This window comes from Panthera leo, chromosome A1 (assembly GCF_018350215.1).
Source record: "Panthera leo isolate Ple1 chromosome A1, P.leo_Ple1_pat1.1, whole genome shotgun sequence".
NCBI classification, from domain to species: domain Eukaryota; kingdom Metazoa; phylum Chordata; class Mammalia; order Carnivora; family Felidae; genus Panthera; species Panthera leo.
Window position 1 is genome coordinate 135,109,963 of NC_056679.1, and position 21,575 is coordinate 135,131,537.

General features: G+C 42.6%; 1 long non-coding RNA gene across 1 annotated transcript in view; it reads right to left on the bottom strand.

Annotated features, from left to right (window-relative positions):
* Positions 1-8,538: 8,538 nt before the first annotated feature.
* The window catches only part of LOC122221016, a 39,114-nt gene continuing 26,077 nt past the window's right edge, over positions 8,539-21,575 (bottom strand). Inside the window, exon 3 of the long non-coding RNA XR_006203067.1 lies at positions 8,539-8,854. This is a non-coding gene — a long non-coding RNA (uncharacterized LOC122221016). The remainder of the gene's footprint in view (positions 8,855-21,575) is intronic.

Below are 21,575 nucleotides of genomic sequence, written 5' to 3' on the forward strand. Positions count from 1 at the left end.
GAACGAAAGGGTAGTGACAGAGCTTTGGAAGAACCCAAGTGTGAGATGGTATGAGATGAGAGGGGCTAGTGGACGCACATGGCAGGAGGAAGGGACAATTAGGAAAGTGTCCTCACCTTGGACCAGGAAGTCATTGCATTTCCATTGGTGCAAGCCAGCCAGATGTCAGATCAGCTAGTCACGTTGTTAAAGATGAAGCTGTTTTCTGCAGGAGCAAGTGGAAGTGTACCCTTAAATGGATACAAAAATGTCTGATGGAGAACAAGACAAGAAGAAAAGTGAATCTGAAGACTCTTAAAAACAAAGACAAGAGCCCGTGAGGGAACCAGAGTCCTTTTTCACCTTCTCTTATCTTTGTGGCTCTCCTCACATTTGCTTCATTCTTTTCCCACCCAGCCACTGACTGTCTTGGCTTTGTCATGGTAGAAAATAGCCACTACCAATGTTTACATCTCTTCTACTAAGGGGGATAACCAAACTAAACTGGAATCATATGCCAAATTCCAAATTCCTAGAAAAGGAACTCATTGGTCCAGCCTAGTCAGGTGCCACCCTTGGTTCATTTAACTCTGGGTTGAATGGCAGGTGGGTTCACACTATGGGAACATGGCTTCTATAGTAATCCTGTGTATTAGGATGAGGAAGTGATGGCTCCTAAAAGAAAGTAAAGCTCTAGGTGGACTCATTTCTTCAAGTTTCTGATCACATACTGCCTTTTGACATTTGTGTGTGTGTGTGTGTGTGTGTGTGTGTGTGTGTGTGTGTTGTCATTTTCATTGTTGATCACCTTAGTTTTTCATGGGCTTATATCCTTTCTCCCCAATTAGGTTGGTTATACTATTGTATTATATGTGCCCCCCAAATTCAGATGTTGAAACCTAACTGCCAAGGTGATGGTATTAGGAGGTAGGGTCTTTGGAAGGTGGTAAGAACAAGGCCAAAGTTCTTACCAATGCAACTAGTGCCCTTACAGAGCTATCTCTAGGGTACTCCCTGGCCCCTTCGGCCATGTGAGGACGCAATGACAAGTCGGCAATCTGAAACCCAGAAGAGGATCCTTACCTGACCCTGCTGGCACCCTAATCCAAGACTTCCAGCCTCCAGAACTGTGAGACCTAAATTTCTATTGTTTCTAAGCCACTCAGTCTATGGTATTTTTGTTATAGCAGCCTGAACAGACTAAGACATGTAATAAGTAACCAAAGTAAGGACTGTGAGTACAATCTTTTTTCTATTCCACAGGGCTAATGCAGTGATCTATAATAGGCATTTAAAAAATATCTAATGAGTTAAAGAATAAATGATTAGTCTTGGAGGGGGATGGAGGGACAAGTATTGCCAATTTAGTGGCTTTAAAAGGTCCATGTCACACCCTTGGAAGACTGACTTACTTGAAGAAAGCAGTTGAGTCATAAAGAGATGGTGCACAAGACAAACTGATGCTTCCTAGACCTTTTTTTTTTTTTAACTCTCCTTGCAAATGACTGATTAGAGTCTTTAAAAATTAGCCTGCCACTGACTACTAATTACTTTTGTGTCAGTCCTTGGATGCTGCAGCTTTACTGATGTTTGATTCTTACCTTTTCTTGCCATCACTCATTCCTAAAACTGAATCTTCATGTAGACATGTAAAGTATTTTTCACCCTAATGTCACTATTATGGATGCACATGGTAATTACCCTTAATGTTTATTTAGTGCATTTGTTACAGAGCACTCAACTCTTAACTCTTTAATTCTCTTTGTTGCCCATTCATTCATTTGCTATCCGTAGAGTGTCTCCAATGCACAAAGTCCTGGGTACATAACACTGAGTGAGAACCAGTGCCTCCCTCAAGGAGCTACGATGAGGGGGAGAAGCCATCAGCAGGCAGTTACTGAGGAAACTATGAGTTAGTCCACCTTTTTCAAATGTGTGGTTCTGCAGATAGCAGTCGCGAATAAAGAAACTTAAAAAAGTCTTCAGTTCCATAGCATCTAAGTAAAAAGAATCACTTGAAAGGCTACAAGTAGGTCATGGTAAAAATGTGTACCTAACTTAATGGACAGCGTTTTATGCATTCTTTATTTATAGTAACCACACTCTGTATTTCATTCCATCTGTTTTCAAGTGGAAGTCTGACCACTGTTAAAGTGACGACCCACTTGTTTTTCTTTCCTTTCTTCTTTCCTTCCTTCTTGTCTTTTCTTCCATTAATTCTCATTGGCCTGGAGCTCAATTTCCAACAGGCTTAGTAGTGAGAGGGCTCCCTGTGGGCCTGGGGAGTATGGCAATGAGAGGTCATTGTAGTCTCGAGAGGTCAGCAAAAAAGGGATACGCATTTACTTTCACCTCCCTCCCTCATTACAGCAAACCATATGAACCCCTTCGGTGGTCACTAGATGAGAAATGTGAGAGACCTCCTTGAGGAGGAGAGTAGTTGGCCCTTTGCTTTGGCTGTTTAGCATGCATTCCCATAGCAACATCCAGTGAGAAGGAACAGTCAATTGCTTATTCCCTCCATCCTCTAAATAATTGACAAGCCATCTCTTTGGAAACTTAATGGTACAGCTAGATTCATGTGAAAGAGGCCATTGTCAACCTTTTTCCAAATCTGTCCAAATATTCCATTCCTCCATCACTACCTCCAAATGTAACTGTGGAAGACACCACCAACCAACCAACCAACTGACCAGCCAACCAACAACAGAGCATTCTAAATGTAAATGGAACAAAGATTCCCGACATTAGCTAGCCAGAGAGAGACGCAAGCTCCTTGTTAGAGTTCCAGACCCCCTTGCACATGTAAGTACAAGGTTTGGTTTTGTGGTAACTTCTGGATCTCAGGAGGCTGCAGAATTAGCAGTCCTTGCGTGAGAATGTGGTTCCATTATTTATTCGAATAAATAGCCACATGAAAGCCCACAGGAGCCGTCAAAGTCAGCGTGCAACCGGGCCTGCGGGCAGAACTGTTCTTTCTTATGTCTTCTTCAGGGGCCCTTTCTAAAGAAAACATCACCACATATTTAAAACATGATGGGCTTGGTCTGACTTCATTTTGGGTGGTGCAAAACTTTGTTTTTTTCCAACTTGGGAAAACAAGTACTGGCATTGTGGTTAACCTTGGGAGACTCACTACCTACTCTCCTCCCACATTTATAGATTGTTCCATTCTTACTTAGTTTCCTCTTCCAAAGAAATGTGGATTCATTGTTCCACCATACTCTATTCAGCTTCTGCCAGTTAAGTGGTAACAAATTTCAACTCTTTCAGAGATGGCTTTTCTCTTCCTAATTTCTAGGGCCATATATCACAGTACTGAGATTGGCCATTATCAAATTACAGCTGGGACTTGTCTGACCTAGACTTAGGTGCCAAGTACATGGAGAACAGAGTCTGACAGTAGCCAAGGGCCTTCATGATATCTTTGTGCACTTTTAAACCTTAGTAATTTAAGTTGTAGGCCTATTAGAAATAATGCACAAGTGGCTTTTAGAAAGCCATCTGTTAAGTTTAAAACGGCTACGTTAGATAAGCATACATGATGCACTTTTTTTCTTCCAGAATCCATGACAAATAAAAAGCCTTCTATAGATGATAAGGGGAATGGTATCCTGTGGTTCCAGGGGAGAAGTCCTTATCGGTTGGGAGAAAAGAATTCAATTTGTGTTTAAATGCCATTTATAACTTGTTTCTTTCACAATTGCAGCCTGTTGTTAAATGTTTCAAAGCTGCTTCAGGATTTTATGATGTCTGAATTCTTAAAGCCAAAACATGTTCACCTTTTTCAGAATTATGTTTAAATAATAACTTAAAAAAAAAAAAAAGTAAGTGCAAAAAATGATGTACAACGTATTTAATATAACCCCGGTAAGGAAGGGTCAAGGTCATTTAATAGCTGGGGCCACTGAGCCAGAGGTGCTGGAGAATTCTCTCTCTTCTCTGAGATTCTATTCCTGGCCCTGTGTGCCCCTAGAACCATTCCATATTCCACCTGGATCAGAATGGGGACTGAGTTTTGCCTTCTCTGTTTCAAGCCAAAGTCCTACAGGGGCCTCCTCTGGCACAGAATAAAGATTTCCTTACAGGAATGATGTGCCCCGACTCCGGGAAGCATTTGCTGCCCGCACCGCCCGCATCTCTGCCTGGCTGATAGACGGGGATACGACCACATCCTAGCTCACAGTGTAAGCCCCCGAGCTCCCTCTGCATCAGGTCCTCACACACTCAGAATTACTCCGACGTGAAACAGGCCTGAGTTCCCATTCCAACTTCACCACTTCAACCAGCTGTATGAAATTTGTGAGGCCCCGTTTCCTTCTCTATAACATGAGGCTAATAATAACTAATCCACAGCATTACTGTGAGATTTGATGAGATGATACATGCAAGGCACTTCCTACAGTGCCTGCAACCATCACCTGAAGTTACTATAAGTGATCTGCATGAGGCAAAGTATCCAGTTGCTTTGAGGGATAAATAATTAAAGCCATAGATTCTTTCATTTTGACACAAAACACCCATTTATATTGATGTTGTGAAGAGCAGAGTATCTACCAGGCCTAAAATTCACTTCTTGTAGTCATTCTTGAACTTGACATCAAATTCCAATGTCTACGCAGAGTTGGAATATGGCAGCTTCCTGGTTCAAAACAAAAGTCCTCAATACTTACGGCAGGTTAAAAATTCAATAGTTCTCTCTTATGAGAGCTTGTCTCAATTCTTTCCCTGAAATGGTTCTTGATTCTGTTCTTTCTCCTTCTTTTGTTCTGTTCTCTCCTTTCTCCTGCTTTTGTAAAGTATAACAGCCTCAGCCTGATCTCCATGACTCTCAATTCTACCTACCTTCAGGCAATGGAGATAGAAAATACCAAATGAACTCAACAACATAGTCATTTTAAAAATTCACATTCTAAAAACTGCCACTACTGTGATGTTTTTGGTCAACATATTTACTGTACTTGATATTTCAAGTAACCATCAAGGAGGAAATTCAATTTTTGTGCTTATCAAAAAGTGGGAGGGTGAGTTAAGAGAGGTCTAGATGTTGTGACTTCGCAAGACACACAGAGCTCTGCACAACCTACCCCAACATGTCTTTTCAGGATCACCACTTGTCACTTCCCTGTGAAGTCTATCATCAGTCTTGTTGAATTACAAATTACATGGCCTCGTCTCCAAAACACACTGCTCTTTCAACCTTTGGGTCTTTGCAAACTTGGCTGCATCTGTCTCTGGAATGATCTAAATGCTCCCTTTCCACTTACAAAGCCTCTATTCAAAGGTCACCTTGCAAGAGGAATACATTCATAGTCCAAAGAATATGGGTTTGAATCCTGGCTCTGCTATGTCCTGGTTCCATGACCATGAGCAATGAATAACCTTCAGTTTTCTCATCTGTAGGCAACTCAAAGAGCTCCGCTACGCTAGGGGTAAAAATCTAGGCACTTACACATCCCTGATTCTCACTGGCTTGACCACCCCGTTCCTCCCCCAGCCAATTGAAAGGCAATTCATTTCTGGTTTCTCTAAATCCAGACCAAGCTGATGCATGCAGTGTACTTGGCGGCTGAAATTTTGCCCTTATTATAAATGTCACAGTCATCTCACTCACCTAAGGATGAGTGATTTTCCTTACCAGTTGGAGCAGACTCACTGCTGCTCAAGAGAAACATCTACCACCATCCCTGTCACCATCTTGATCCTCCTCGCTCAAGTCTGCGGGCAACACCACTACTGTTTCTTAACAGTTCTTTTTTGAACAAGAGAGAAAGTTCCTCTCTCACATGTTTCGGTCAGTCAAGGAGTTCCTAAGATGATGCAACAATACTAATTGGGTTCCAAAGTTTGATAGTTCTTCTTCCCCAGATAATTACAGATAGTAAATACAGGGCCTATCTCTATCCAGACATCGCCAAACCTTTAAGCCCTGAGCAAATCTTCAAGTGAGTCAACTCACTGGGCCACCTCCTCCCCATTTGGCCTTTCCTCCCAAAGATTCTCCCACTGTTCCCCTCTAAGAGTTCAAGGCCTTCTTAAACCTCAGATCCCCTTAGGCAAATCAGCACACTCAAATGAATACTGGGAGTGTTCCAGGAATGGTATTTTATCTCCTTTCAAAGAAGTTTCAGTTACCATCCAGGGGGAATCCATGGGATTGCAAAATTAGGGTAAGAATATCTACCTAAAACGATCCCAAAGAATGATAAATTAAATTATATTAAATGAGATATATTTCAAGCACCTGGTGCAGTCCCAGGTACATAGTTCATTCTTAGGCAGATGTAAGCAACCAGTGCTCCAAATACCACAGTAAAAAAGCTGCTTCTCTGGACTCCCACAAAGATTAGCAAGATTTTGGTTTAGCTCTGACTATACCATGTGGGGGGGTTGAACTGCTCCCTGTTACACTGGGACTATCTCTTCTCATCTCTATATCCTTACCACTCGGCCCTACCCTTGGCTTAGCACAGCACCTGGTCTATCATAGCCCCTAGGAACCTTTGAATGGATGAGTTAAGAGGAAAACAGACCTGAAACAAGCAGATTGCAATTTTCCTTGGAAAGTAAATTTCAGCACATCTTTTGAAGCCCGTGTGCTCTTTCAAAACTCTAAGTGAAGGTGTTTATTTATTTTTTGAGTCTCTAGTACCAAGCCCCAGTGTCCTGTACATGGTTGACACTCAATGGACATTTGTTAACGATAATGATAATTGAGTTAATGTTATGTTAACTGTTCAAACCATGACAAAATCCTAGGCAATATCATTAACCCAAATTCCTGAATAACTATCCCTCAAACAAACAAACAAGCAAAAAGTCTGCAGTACCTTACTGCTGACCCCTATGAGTGGCTGTTCAGAGTAACTGGACTCTGAAGCCTACCCCTCCGTGGACTTCCAACTATGTGAAATAATACACTTCTTCATTGTTTACAGCCATTTGAGTGAAGGTTTCTTTTCCTCATATCTGAAAGCATTCTAATTGGTAGAAGTCCCAAGAGAAAAGTAAAGAATCTGAACACATCTTTTCCATTCTTTTCCCAAACCTTGAAAGAATGGAACAGTGGTCTCCACTTGCTATTCTAGTCTCTTAAGGGACCACCCCCCAGCAAATCCTCCCCCTTCCTGAACTGGCATTTCTTCCTCCTTGTGGCTTCCAGTATTTGTACCATGTTTAAAACTCCTGTTTAAAGGATGTGAATCCAAAAGAAAGAAGTTGTTTGATGCCATGTGATTTAGGAAAGGGAAGAAGAGAGGAGTAAAGATTACGGATTATGGATGAAAATTACAAACACTGTATGAAATGGCACATATACCTCCAGTGCAAATCCAGGTCAGTTTTCAAACTCAACGACCCCAGGACCCTTTCCATAAAGCTGTGCTGTCCTATACAGCAGCCAACGAGAATTAGCCACTTTTTTAGCCAATAGCTATAAATATTTAAAATTTTAAGTAAAATGCAATTCAATGAAAATTTTAGTTTTCCAGTCACACCAGCCACATTTCAATTCTCAAGAGCCACATGTGGCTACAATATTTGAAGGAATAAATGTAGAATATTTTTGTAATTGCAGAAAGTTCTATCTGAAGAAATAAATGTGGAATATTTCTGTAATTGCAGAACGTTCTATTGTACAGAGCCATTTCAAAAGTTTCTCTTCATTCAAAAATAAAATGATAACCAGAGAACCAATCGCAAGCTTAGGAAGTATGAAGAGAGAAAAATGAACATTTTTGTGGTTCAGCTGACATTAAAATGGGAAAAAGCACATCACTGGAATTAGAATGTCCTGCTCATTCGTCACTTTTTCTTCAATTAAAATGGCTTTGCTTGCTTACCTAATCTCTATGAACCTTACTTGCCACACCGTCAATGTGGAGATAACATTTACCTTGCATCAGCGTCATGAGGACTAGAGTTGATATCTGTATCAACTGTAGATGATCAAGTACAGTATTATCCCCAGTTTCTTTCCTTGGGGGTGAATCATACACAAGTTTTTTGTTTTGTCTGTTTTTGTTTGGTTTTTTTCCACACAACCTTCTCTATTCTTGATTCCAAGTGTGGTCCACAGACCTGCAGCAGAAGCACCTGAAAGCGTGTTAGAAGGTTGGAAAGCATTCATCTATACAACATAGGCAAAAACTCAAAACAAGTACGTTACGTGACCACACAATAAAGATTTGGATAGTGGACTATGGAACCCTAACCATAACTTTGAGGCCACAGTTTGAAGAGCCTATGAGAGCCTAGTGGCTGAGGCCAGCAATGATGGGAAGTTGGGTCAAGAAGGAACACCCAGGACAGAAAGAAAGCTCTTGCACCAGCCAAGCAAGGTAATACTCCGAGAAGCAGAATCTCCCAGCTCCCTATGTGCATCATCTGGTAGCATCCCTGAATTCTCTAAGGAGGTTTGCGATTGCTGCATAACAAATTACTCCCCAAAAGTTAATGATTTAAAACAATAATTGTTTATTATCTTTCCCATTTCCTGTAGGTCAGAAATTCAGACAGGTCACTGGATCTGGGACCTCAGCTGGAAAGCTTGCAGGCTGGGGGATGGGGGCTGGAATCATTTGAAGACTCCTTCAGTCACAATCTGGCAGCGATGTTGGCTATTAGTGGTGGGCCTAGTTAGCACTGTCAGCTGGAACACCCACAATCCGGTCTCATCATGTAGGCTTTCTTCTTCAGATTGGTGGCTGGGCCTCAAGGACAATCAGAGAAGGAGAGGGAGAGAGGAAGAGAGGGAGACAGGGAGAAATGGAGAGAGAACACCAAATAGAAGCCCTATTACATACTGTGTCCTAGCTTTGGAAGTCATCCAGCATCACTGCTGCCACATTCTGTCGGGCACAGCAGTTACAAAGGTCTGTGGGGGATGAGAGGGAGGAAACATACACAAACATAAGTCAAGGTCATACCGTGACATAATAATATAGGTATGTCAAGGTCGCATTCTAAGAGCATATGGTGGGAAGAGCAAGTTTTGTGATGGCCCTCTAATTGAGGCCATCTTATTATGGCCATCTTCGAAAAACCCAATCTGCCACATGAATATTCTTTTTGGTTCAAGTTATTCCAGATCTCGAATCACCACGCCCACCACCATCATCATAAACAAGTTCTTATTTAGTGTCTTCCATGTGGAGGGCACCATATTCTGATTCATATTTATTTTATAGAAAAAGTTACAGGATATTCATCTCCCGTTGGTGTATCTTGTTCTTGGGAATTCTTTCATTTTTTTTTTTTCTCCAGGAAAAATAGCTTCAAAGCTAGTTTCACTTTCCATTCTGTCTTGTTCTTTTGCATTATTTCATTACAGTCAAACTCTGTGAATGTGACATCAAAGGACTTGGAAAGTTAAGTGAGAATAAGTGGGATAGGTAGAGATAATGGCTCCTTCGCTGGTACTAGGTTCCGAAATAGGTTTTTGGTTGCTCTACAGCTTAAGATTTATTGCTAATGGCAAATAAAATAATTACAGCAAAATGTGCCCATGGATTAAAATTTAGAGTTCCTTTTTTTTTAAAAAAGCTATCTAAATACCTTGTATTCTCAGACTAAAACTTTTCTCTGTGTATTTTCATCTTCATAATAAAACTTTCTTGGCAAGACTTCTCTCAATCTGTTGGGTGCTTCTTATATTAGAGTAGAATGAAAAAAGAGGGAGGAAGAGATATAGTTTTCTAAATATGATAGAATAAAAAATACTAGTGTTTGTTTCTCATTAAAAAAAAATCGGAGGCAAAAACTACAATTGGATCTGGCCTATAGCCATTCATCCTAAATAATGGAGGAAGAGAAACATAAGGCAACTGAATATAAACCTGGCACATACTTTCAGGTTTCTAATTTTACAGAGTCTTCTGTGTTCCCTTTCATTAGAAAGTCACATTCTAACTTTCTATAGTTAGCTGGTCTGCCCCTGTGATGGTCTTTTCTCCCCACCCACCTAACTGCTATTAATACCCAGGGTTCCCATTATTGCCTTCTAGAAATTTCACACACACACACACACACACACGCACACACACACACACACACTCACCACATACATACACATTCACTCATATACACAAACTTTCACACTCACACTCATTCACATGCACGTGGTCACTCATAAAATTATGCGCGTGCGCGCGCGCACACACACACACACACACACACACACACACAAGTTTAGTACAACCCACCTCCTGACTTTGACCTCCTATGCAACTACTTGGCCCCCTCTTCCTTGACATCCCAGCTCCACTCCTAAGCAGGATGAAAATGGTTGACCTTTTGGGATCTATCTGGCAATGGCCACATTCACATTCAAGACTCAGTTCCAAAGCTCATGCTGGGTCCTCAGCTTCTCCAGTGCCAACAGCACATGACCCTATCCTATTTTTTCTGCTAATCAAGATTATCAGAATGCAATCAGAAGTCAGTGAAATTTTCATGGGGTTAACCTTGAATCTGTTCTAATTAATTATAATTTCTCAAAATTCTACATAAGTGTTAAGGATTGAATGGTGTCTCCCAAAAAGGTATGTTAAAGTCCTAACTCTTGGTACCTGTGAATGTGACCACATTTGAAAACAAGGTTTTTGAAGATGTAACTGAGTTCAAACGAGATCTTTAAATTGGCACCTAAGCCAACATGACTGTGGGTTCCCCTAAGAGGAAAAGATCAGAGACACACAGGGAGATCACCATGTGACAACAGAGGTAGAAACTGGAGTGGAAACAGCAGCAAGGCAAGGATTACCAGCTAAACCAGAAAAGAGGCAGGAGCAACAAATGACTTTCCAGGGTCAGAGGGACATAGTCCTGCTGATACCTTGATTTCAGACTTCTAGATCCCAGCACTGTGAGAAAATAAATGCTGTTAGCAAAGAAAAGCATGAGGAGAGAACATGGGAACCAGGTTGGGTAGGAGCCAGGTTGTCTTAGTCAGCCTGAGCTGCTGTAGCAGAATCCCGTCAACTGAGTGTCTTATAAACAATACACGTTTAGTTCTCATAGCTCTGGAGGCTGGGAAGCTCAAGATCAAAACATCAGTAGATTGAGGGTGTAGTCATGACCCGCTTCCTAGTTCATAGATGGCCCTACAACCTCACAAGGCAGGGCAGAGAAGGGAGATCTCCGAAGTCTTTTTTTTTTATATATAACTTATGAGGGCTCCACCCTCATGACCTATGCACCTCTTAAAGGTCCCCCTCCAAATATATGTTGATTTAATATGAATGTTGGGGAATACAAATATTCAGTCTAGAGCACTGGTCCTTGGTCAATGTAGACTCCCTTAAGTCAACATCAAGCAACTACTTTAGGGACCTCATTTGCTCCAGCTCTTCCAGGAAATTTGATTCCACCTTGATCATCTACTGCTCATTAAAAAGTAACTTCTTATCCCTGTGCACATTTTCATTTATATTTATGGAAATCTTAGGTGTAGCTGAGTGTATTCTGCATGTTTCTGGGTGAGCATCAGTCCATGGAATGTGCTCCTGGCTGTAGTTCATTTCTTGTGTTCAATGACAACATAGCAATTACAACAGTTGATGGTGTACCTTGAATATGCTAGGGCTACCCCTTTAGGTGACTTGGTTAGAAAACATCCAAACCAGGGAGAAAAGAAGATGTTTTGGGAGGCTGGAAGTATAGAAATCATCAGAGAGCAGAAGAGAAGCTTCAAGAAAACAAAGGATAATGTGTATTCACAGAGGAGGAAACAGAGTTCTTATTTATTCTATCAACTGTACCTACACGCCAGGTATTTAACATCTCTACTGATATCTAATCCTAATAATATCTTTGGTTATGGGTGTCACGCCCATAAAAGCATAATGAAATTGAAGTTCTGAGAACTTAAGTAATCTTCTCTAAGTCACATAGCTACTAAGTGGGAGAGCTAGGATGTGAATCCAGTTATGTCTGATTCCTAACCGTCACTTGTAGTGAGAACTCAAACATTAGATCACCCTTTAGAAGAGCTGTTCACATTTATCAGAATCAAGGAAGGAAGCTAGATTCTCTTATTACGGACTTTAAATTGTAGGTAGCCACATCTTTTACATTGCATAATGGCAGTTTGATATTGATACTAAGAAGGTTAGACTAACATGTACAGGTTAAAATAATCACTGACTGAGAGCTGGGATTTAGGCAATTACCATGGCCCTTTCCTTTCTCCATAGTAACAGAACCCCCCATTTTTAATTAAACTCACAGCCACATTTATTGGTTTCCTTTACAACTTGATGTAACCTTGTCTCTAGGTGCTGACCAATGGGAAATGCAGGGAACTGTCATGCCATTTCAGTAAAGTTTGCTAAAGAAAGCTTAAGATACCCTTTGTCCCTTTCTTCTCCACCCCTTCTTCCTTTCGTGGCACTTGGATAGGATGGCTTGAATTCCAACCACCATGTTGGGACCCTGAAGACAAAACTCTCACTCTAGAGACACCAGAGCACCAAGTGGAAGAGGCCAAGTCCTGAGGACTTTGTGAAGCAGAGTTGCCAGTCAGTCCTCAACTGCCCACCTCCTACATGTTCACAAGAGAGAAACAAATGTCTCTCTTATTCGAGCTACTGTAGTTTGGGTCTTTGTTACAGGAAGCCAATACTTCCAATTAGCTAACCTAATTGATGTAGGTTCATCATAAAGAAACACTCCACTAAGAGCAAAGGATACAGCAGGGATTGGCCTGTGCCAGTAGCTTCCCGTATTATAGAGGCTTGTGTCCTTTTAACAAACAAACAGAAAGGATGCCTCCTTCTTTATGTTTCCTAGGTACCTTCATAGACTCCCCCTTCCCTCACAAAAAGCCTAAAGTCCTCAAGTCAAGTATTGGGTACTCAATTCCCATCTATTGCCAATAAATTCAATAAAATGTGTTTACATTTTTTATTTTTCTCCATTTCTTCATTTGTCTCAGTCACTTGCTACTTTTACTGCTACTTTTGCTCTATAATCTGGTTTGTTAAAAACAGTGACGAGAGGGGACATCGTTGCCTTGTTCCTGGTCTTCGTGGGAGACATTATGCTATACACTTTCCATGCAGATCTCAGAAAATCTTTGCAAAGACCCTGTGAGATAAGAACTATTGTAATTCTTTTTTTTTTTTTTTTTCATCTAAGGATACTAAAACCAAGCGAGGTCATGACCAAGGTTACATGTTTTATAAGTGGTTACAGGTGAGATTTGAACTCTCATATTCTTCCTCCACTATCTGGCTTCTTAGCTACTATTTCAGGCACTAAGACAACCTGGGAAAAAGTATCAAGATCCAAGAGATACTCAGACTTTTCAGCAAGTAAACAGATCCACGGAGGTATTAAAACGAGCATATATTGCAAAAGCTACTCAATTGACTAACATTTAGAATCTATCTGAATTAAACCTTAATAGATAAAGCTCAGGGGAATCAGTCTGCTGAATTCACCATATTCCTCTCTTATAATTAATTTAGTCATACACATGCTCCTAGAAGCGACACTGTTAGCAGTCACACAACAGAAATTAATGTGATGTCACCCTAGACCTCTGAGGTCCCTGTTCTAAAATGCAATGGCCTGGGAGCCTGGGTGGCTCAGTTGGTGGAACGACCAACATCCGCTCAGGTCATAATCTCACAGTCTGTGAGCTGGAGCCCCGAACTGTGCTTGCCGCTGTGAGCACAGAGCCTGCTTCAGATCTTCTGTTCCCCTCTCTTTCTGTCCCTCCCCTGCTCACGCTCTCAATCTCAAAAATAAATTTTAAAAACCTTAAAAAATTTTTTAAATAACATGGGCATGTTTGAAAGTACAAATACAGAGAGCAACATCTTCTGAAATCAGTTAGCAACAAGAGCAAACCTGATGAGACCAAGCATATTGTCACCGCAGGCGACACCCTCTGCTTGTGTTGTAATGGCTCACCTGTTGTAGTGGGTGGGAGAAGAAACAAATTGCTCCTCACCCACGTGACCAGAAACAATCTTTAAGGGAGATTAGATTTTAGGAAGGGCTTCTCTTCAAGCAAGAAAAGTAGCACTTCTCCTTTCTGTGTGGACTTCGCACTAAAGGAGATTCACCCAAGTTTGGGCTTAGATGTCAAGAGCCGGAAAATAAATTTTGCTGAATTCTGAAAGTGCACTCAGTTCACTGAGTGGCTTTTGGTGTGTGTGGGGGGGGGGGGGGTGGGGGCGGATGGTGGATGGGTGATATTCTCTTATTCTCACATCTGTGTCCCAAATACAGTGACTGGTGTGACTAGCAGGATCCCGAATGATCCAGAGGAACTCAGCTGTTCCTCTGGGTGTGAGTGGAAACAGGGGGAGATGCAGTTCATTTGCATAAGGACCACAGGTGTCCTACAGGAGTGACTGAATGTGGTGAGGCTGAGAGAGGGCTCAACTGTTGGAATGAAGTCTGCTCTAGCACCCCCGTCCTGCACTCAGATTCACCCTCAGGGAGAGGCTGTAGGTACTGTATTCATTTCCTATGGCCGCTGTACCAAGTTACCACACACCAGGGGCTTAAAACACCCGTTCTCTTTCAGTTCTGCAGGCTGCAAATCCAAAGTCACTATCTCCGGGCGGAAATCAAGGTGTTGGCAGGACCACGAGGGAGGATCTCAGAGAAAATCTGCTCTTTGCCACTTGGAGCTTCTGGGGGCCACAGCACTCCTTGGCCTGTGGTCATGTGACTCCACTCCTCAAGGTCAGCATCCTCAAACATCTCTCTCTGCTCTGGCTTCCCATGGCCTTCTCCTCTGCATCACTCTTATTAGGATACATGGGATTACATTGGGATTCCACTCTGATAACCCAGGACATTCTCCGCATCTCAAGAGCCTTGAACTAAATCACAGATGCAAAGATTTTGCTGTATAAGTTAACATTCATGAGTTCCGGGGATTAAGACCTAGTATCTTTGGGGACTACTATTCAGCCTACTACAGAAACAGAAGCCTGACCGTGGAGTCTATGGGGAATACTTTCTTGGCCAGGTCCCCAGAAATTACTCTATCTTTCTAATGAAGGACGGCAGTTAAACAATGACTCTAATTACAGTGCTATATGTGCATCTGCTATTTAAATGCAATTTGTTAAGGTTGCTAATATAGCCAAGGAAATCATAGATTTGTTCAACATTCAGCTACTTTCCATCGAGCAATCAACCCCCAAATTATTTGGTTTTTGCCTGGACCATTATTTCAATTTAATTAATGCTGTAAAAAGGAATGTGAGCGTATTTATGTGGACTCAAGTTACAAAATGTTAAATTTAGTATATGTTTTCTGAGGTGCGGCTCATTCGTGACTTCTGTTCCTATCATCTCGTGTTTGCACAGCTGGTAACCGTAAATTTGACGTAAAACACCGTTTGAAAAGCCAGCAGACATTTCACTGACCTTGAGGGTGAATTTGTCACTGCTTAATTCTATGATGATCTATATTCTCATCTGTTGCCTTTGCAGGAAGGTAATGGCTATGGTGTTACTCACTTGCCGGGGGTCCAAGGTTGGCCCAGCTTGTCATGTCACAAGATATGTGAACCACGCCCAGAACTTTGTCCTGATCTAACCACAGAGATGAACACTGACCCATCCATTTGATTAAGAAAAGGTACAATCCTGGCACTGGGGAAGAGGGGGGTGGGGTGGGTGATGCTCAGAGAGTTCAAAGTTCAGTGGCAGCCATAGTTAACCTCAGACTCAGAGGTCTCAGGGATGTGGAGGCAAAGGATGTTATTCATTGAAAGCAGAACACACCCTCTTTCTAACCACCATCTTCCTATCAACGAAGGTTCTATTGCCCTTCACTCTAGCCCTTTATCAGCAGTTGGTTCCTTTCACGTCCTTTTTAATGGCCTGGAAAGGGGATCTCGGTTTCTAAGAGTGGCCCTGAGTACAGTGAGCCAAGCCTTGCGATGAAAATGCCTGCCCAAATTCCTCCTTTTCAGTTTCTAACAGGCTCCGAATGGCTTGCGAAGGAAAATGGATCTTCAGCAGCTGCCTTCAAGGTTACCAACCCCCTCTCCCCTCCAGCCCCTGCCAACCCCACAAAGAGTACATACTCTCCTTCACGAGGACCTGAGAGGCCGCCAGTCAATGGCTGACAGAAATGGAAAATCGATTTCAGATTTATCTCCGCTGGGAATTAAGTATATTCCTTAGAAATAATGAATTATGAGGTCATCGAGGGCTTGTTCTTTTTCCTGCTTGCAGAGACATTTTAATTGAAGAAAAAGTGACGAATGAACAGGACATTCTAATTCCAGTGATGTGCTTTTTCCCATTTTAATGTCAGCTGAACCACAAAAATGTTCATTTTTCTCTCTTCATTATTCCTCAGGGTTCAGGAGAAACACTGTTGCCAAAGGGGAAAAAAACTGGGTAACTCCTGCTCCCTCCACCCAGCTTTCAAAACACTAAGATACAGCTCTGGCCTCAGCCAGCCTGTGTTTTCACTATTGGTGCAGCCATGATGCTCACTAGCACTGGTGAGTGCTAGTAACAGGACTAGGGTACCCCTAAGAAACCTTCTCCATACGTCTTCGATAACAGTGGGACACAAGGAAGAAAGTCATTCAGAACCCACAACACTGATCATGGTGGACCAGCCTGAGAGGCAAAAATCAGTAGTTCCCTTAGCAAGCCTTGCAACAAACACACGCGCAACTGCTCTCCACCCCGCCCAAGTGCACAGGCACCATCTACTAAGTGCCAGGTATGATTCTAATCCTGTTAAAACCCTGTCAACAGACATTGTCTCATCTAATCCTTGTAAGAGCCCTCAGACATCCCACAATTAGTCAACTGTAGGGCTGGGGTTAGAACCCAGGTAACACAGTCTGCGTTCTTAAACCCTGTGCTCTTATCCAGCCGTTCCCAAACATCGTCACAAATCGGAACCACCTGAAGGGGTTGTCAAACCAGAATGCTGAGCCTCACCCCATAACTTCGGATGCAGTAGGTTGGGGGTTCACACTTTGAGAACCACTACTCTAGCATCTCATTCTGATGGTCAACAGTCATATTCTAAAGGCTCTAGCCACGGAAGAACCTCAAATACAGAAAGCCATTCTAGGGTTTCTGTTCCTTTCTCTACTTCCTAAGAAAAAAATCTGAGAACAGTGGCTGGCATACCCAAGACCAGGCAGAGAAATAGGAAAAAGGATGAAGTTAGCGGGGTGCCTGGGTGGCTCAGTCGGTTAAGCCTCTGACTTTGGCTCAGGTCATGATCCTGTGGTCTGTGAGTTCGATCCTGCGTCGGGCTCTGTGCTGACAGCTGTGAGCCTGGAGCCTGCTTCAGATTCTGTGTCTCCCTCTCTCTCTGCCCCTCCCTTGTTCATGGTCTCTCTCTCTCTCTCTCTCTCTCTCTCTCAAAAATAAACATTAGGGGCGCCTGGGTGGCTCAGTCAGTTAAGCAGCCGACTTCGGCTCAGGTCATGATCTCGAGGTCCGTGAGTTCGAGCCCCGCGTCGGGCTCTGTGCTGACCGCTCAGAGCATGGAGCCTGTTTCAGATTCTGTGTCGCCCTCTCTCTCTGACCCTCCCCTGTTCATGCTCTGTCTCTCTCTGTCTCAAAAATAAATAAACGTTAAAAATAAATAAACATTTAAAAAAGTTTTTTTTTTAAAAAAAGGACAAAGTTAGAGATGCACATTTCTCTTCTACCAACTTCTCAGTTCAAATAAAACTGATTAGAGTTGCCGAGGATACCCATCCTTAAGAGCATAGCTATGCCCGTTGAAGTGACTGCCTCTTTCACGTGGGCAGGAGTTGATTCTATGGGAATGACTCTCTCTTCTCTACCATCCCAGCTCTTGCATGAGTGCTCATCATTTAAAATACTTTGTGTTCTCGGTCTCAAGCCACCCTGACCCTACCATTTTGAAGCCATGGCGAACTTAGCCGCTGATGCACCACAACAGCTGCAACCTCACTACCACTGAGTTGTAGCTTTTCCGTCTCTGTGAGGGTGTGACCCCCTGTCTCATATTATCACTGATCTTTCTTGAATTATTATTGCTCACTGTTTTCTCAGGTATTAGCTCACTATTGGTTGATTCAGTAACGAACCTGATGTAGTCTCATAAAATGAAATGCCTAACATAGGTAGACACAGCCCAATACTTTGACTACACTGGGCAAGGATCTAACATGACTCTCTTCCCACACTTCTCTTTCCCCAACAACATCGATGCCTTGGGCCTCAAACAGCCACCCTTTTCCTTTCTTGCACTCCCTTGAGAAACTGAGGACTTTCAGAATGGAGGACAATTATACAATTCCCTCCAAGGACAGAGGAGACGTCTATAACACTCCTGACCTTTATAAAACAGGGGTGGCCATATCTCCATAGCCTCATGGAGCTACTGTGAAGCAGGTGTGCTCCTCAGAAAAGAAGCTTGACAGGACAAAAGTCTACAGACTAAGGTTTCACGTCTTAATATGAAAATGTCACAAGATAATAATGGGAGGTAAGGCTTTAGGTTTCACCTGTCTATACTGAAAGGCTTATCGGAAGTTATTTCCTCACTAATAATTTTAAAAAATGGACAGCATTCGCCTGAAATGGCAAGGGGAACCAACATTTACGGGCACCTGGAATATAGAGGTTCTAGCTATGCTATTCAATTTAGCCACGACAATGGCTCTGAGAGCTTGACCTTATTATTCCCATTTCATAGAAAAGCTGAGGCTAAGAAGTTATGTAATTTGCCCAAGATCAAACTGAGTCAAGCCTGGAACCCAGACTTGTCTTTCTTCTATATACTATGGCTTTGTTGAAAAGCATATAGTTACTAAGGATGTCAAAGTGAAGGACAAAGATAAGCAACCTTTCAAGGAAAATAAGAACATTCAATGGAAAAATATCGAAGCCATTTACATGGATCACAGAACCAATTCTGTGACACCAATTCTGACACCGTTTCCAACGTGTTTTTCTTTGACATACCACCAAGCAATTAACCCAGTTCTCTGTGGACACTGACCAGATGTCCCACAAAGTTAACTCAATTCTGACACGACCTACCTGGAGGTAGCATTTGATTCCACAGCGTAAGGGCCCAGTCCCACAAGCCCTCACTTCAGATGCCAAATGCAAGTCAAGGTTATTACCTCTGTTTCTGACTGGCTGCAAATGAGGGGTTCCCACAACTGCCTCCTTGGGTTCCATTAACTTACAAGAACTACTTACAGAACCCAGGAAATCAGTTTACTTACCAGATTGCCCGTCTATTACAAAGGAAATCACAGGATACAAATCAACAGCCAGATGAAGATACAGAGGGCAAAGTCCCAAAGGCAGGAGCCTTTCTGCATGGAGTTGAGGACCTGGCACATGGATGGATGCATTATGGTCCCTCAACCCAGAAGCTCTCTCTGAAATCCTGTTCTTTAGGCTTTTGTGGAGGTAATTGAGGTTACCCAGGCATGATTGGCTACATCACTGGCCTTTGGTAACTGAACTCAGCCTCCAGCCTCCTCTGACACAAGGTCAGAGGGTGGGGCTGATCAACCCAACCCTCTAACCAGGTTGGTTCCCCCCAGCAACCAGCACCTTACTCTCCAGTTACCTGGAGCTCTCCATGTTTGCTTCATTAACAGAATAAAAGACGCCTTGATCAACTGATAGCTTCTATTAGAAAATTCCAGGGGATTTTGGAGTCTGTGCCAGGAATGGAGAGGAAAACCAAATATGCATTTCTTACTGTAAATCGTAATATCACAACATTTAAAAACCATTACCAACAAGCAAAAATTCAAAAATAAAGAGAGATTTGAGAAGTATTAAGAGATACTAATAGAAAGTTTCAGGAAAATTGGAGTCCAATCTTTGCTAACAAGTAGCAGACAAGAATGGGCAACAAATGCTTACCCGTGAAGGTATGAATATACCATAACGAAGACACAGAGAAACAGGAGTACCATTATGAAGAATGGGAATGTGGACAAAACCAACTAAAATAAACTATTTCTTTTTATTTTTTAAACGTTTATTTATTTTTGAGAGACAGACGGAGAGCATGAGTGGGGGGAGGGGCAGAGAGAGAGGGAGACACAGAATCCGAAGCAGGCTCCAGGCTCTGAGCCATCAGTACAGAGCCCGATGGGGGTTCGAACCCACCAACTGCGAGATCATGACCTGAGCTGAAGTCGGACACTCAACTGACTGAGCCACCCAGGCGTCCCATAAAGTATTTCTTGAGTCTGGTTAAAACGGAAGTGGAAAAGGAAATAGAAATAAGCATGTTATATAAATGGTAAACGCTAGAAATGTGTCAAGGAATTTAAAAAATAAACTGCCTAAAGCAGAGAAAGGAGGGGGAGGAGAAGGGAGAGAAGAAAAGAGAAGAGGCGGAAAGGGGGAGTGAAAGGGAGGGGAGAAGGGAGGAACAAGACACAGGAGAGAAGACAGAATTTCTAAAACATTTCCAAGAAACAGGCATGCAATTATTCCGATGTTTATAGAAACATTGATTTTCTGTTAATGAGGGAAAATGCCGATATGAAATGCCTTTAATGATTTCAAAATCAAACTACACAGACAGGCTAAAGTGACAATATCAGCAAGGTGTTCTTCAGAGGAAGGAACTCCATGAATTGAAAAGCCAGGCTGGACTTTTTTCTTCAAGGTGCCTCAGCGAACCCTGGTGAATTCAGTTGCCTTCCCTTCTTTGCTTTTCTCTGGCGCATTACTGAGGTGCAAGCAAGCAAGGTGCTGTCACAACCCCCAGCCAATAAGGGTGGGTTGGAAAGACACACCTGCTACTCTTCCTTTTATAGTTAGGAGCAAGCAATGCAAGTGAGGATTTATATCATGTCTGAAAATGCCCCAAAGGCAGCCACTGTCTATAGGATAACTGGCGTGGACAGCCCAGACTCAGATACAGATCCCACATGGAACCTATTGGAGGCAGCTGTCTTTATGGACTGTAGGATAGTAATTGAGGTTAATTGCCACTGAAAGACACACACCGTGTGATCTCTTTATGTCCGTTTAGTGAGACGGTTTCAGCATCGAGATCTTTTCCCAGGGGCACCACAGTGATTTGCTCTCACAGTTTATGTGCTCCTTACATTTATGGGTTATGCACAAGCTAATGGGGCTAATTGTTACTGCTCCAGTGGAGGCCCCTTTAACATTTTCCCCTACCTCCTGCCTAAATGTCAAACCCATTGTCTACTTGTGCTTTAGTGTTTCCACATTCTGTAGTCTTCACCTTTGAATTGCAGTTTGGAAGAAAAAAAAGTTAGCACGAGTGGAGGTTGGCAGCCTTGACTGTTGCTCTCTGCTCAAGAGAGATTTTGTTTTTCGAGTCATAGAAAAAAAATGATTTAAGAAAAAGAATCCTCAGCACTCAGGCTCTGCCTTCTAGCTTCAAAGCCTTTTACAAGCTGCAATTCATTAAACGCAATAATCATTTGAGGCCAGTGGACCGACCTCTGCAGGGAGAGGGGCCAAGCCCTCCCACCCCACCCTCTTTCCCTTTGTGTTCCCAGCCACAGAGAGCAGGAGGGGGTGGAATAATTGTGCTCCCACCAGGCAGGCCGCCCGTGGCCCTCAGCCCAGGCCTGCTTTTCCTCCCTTCCTTGCCAGGGCTC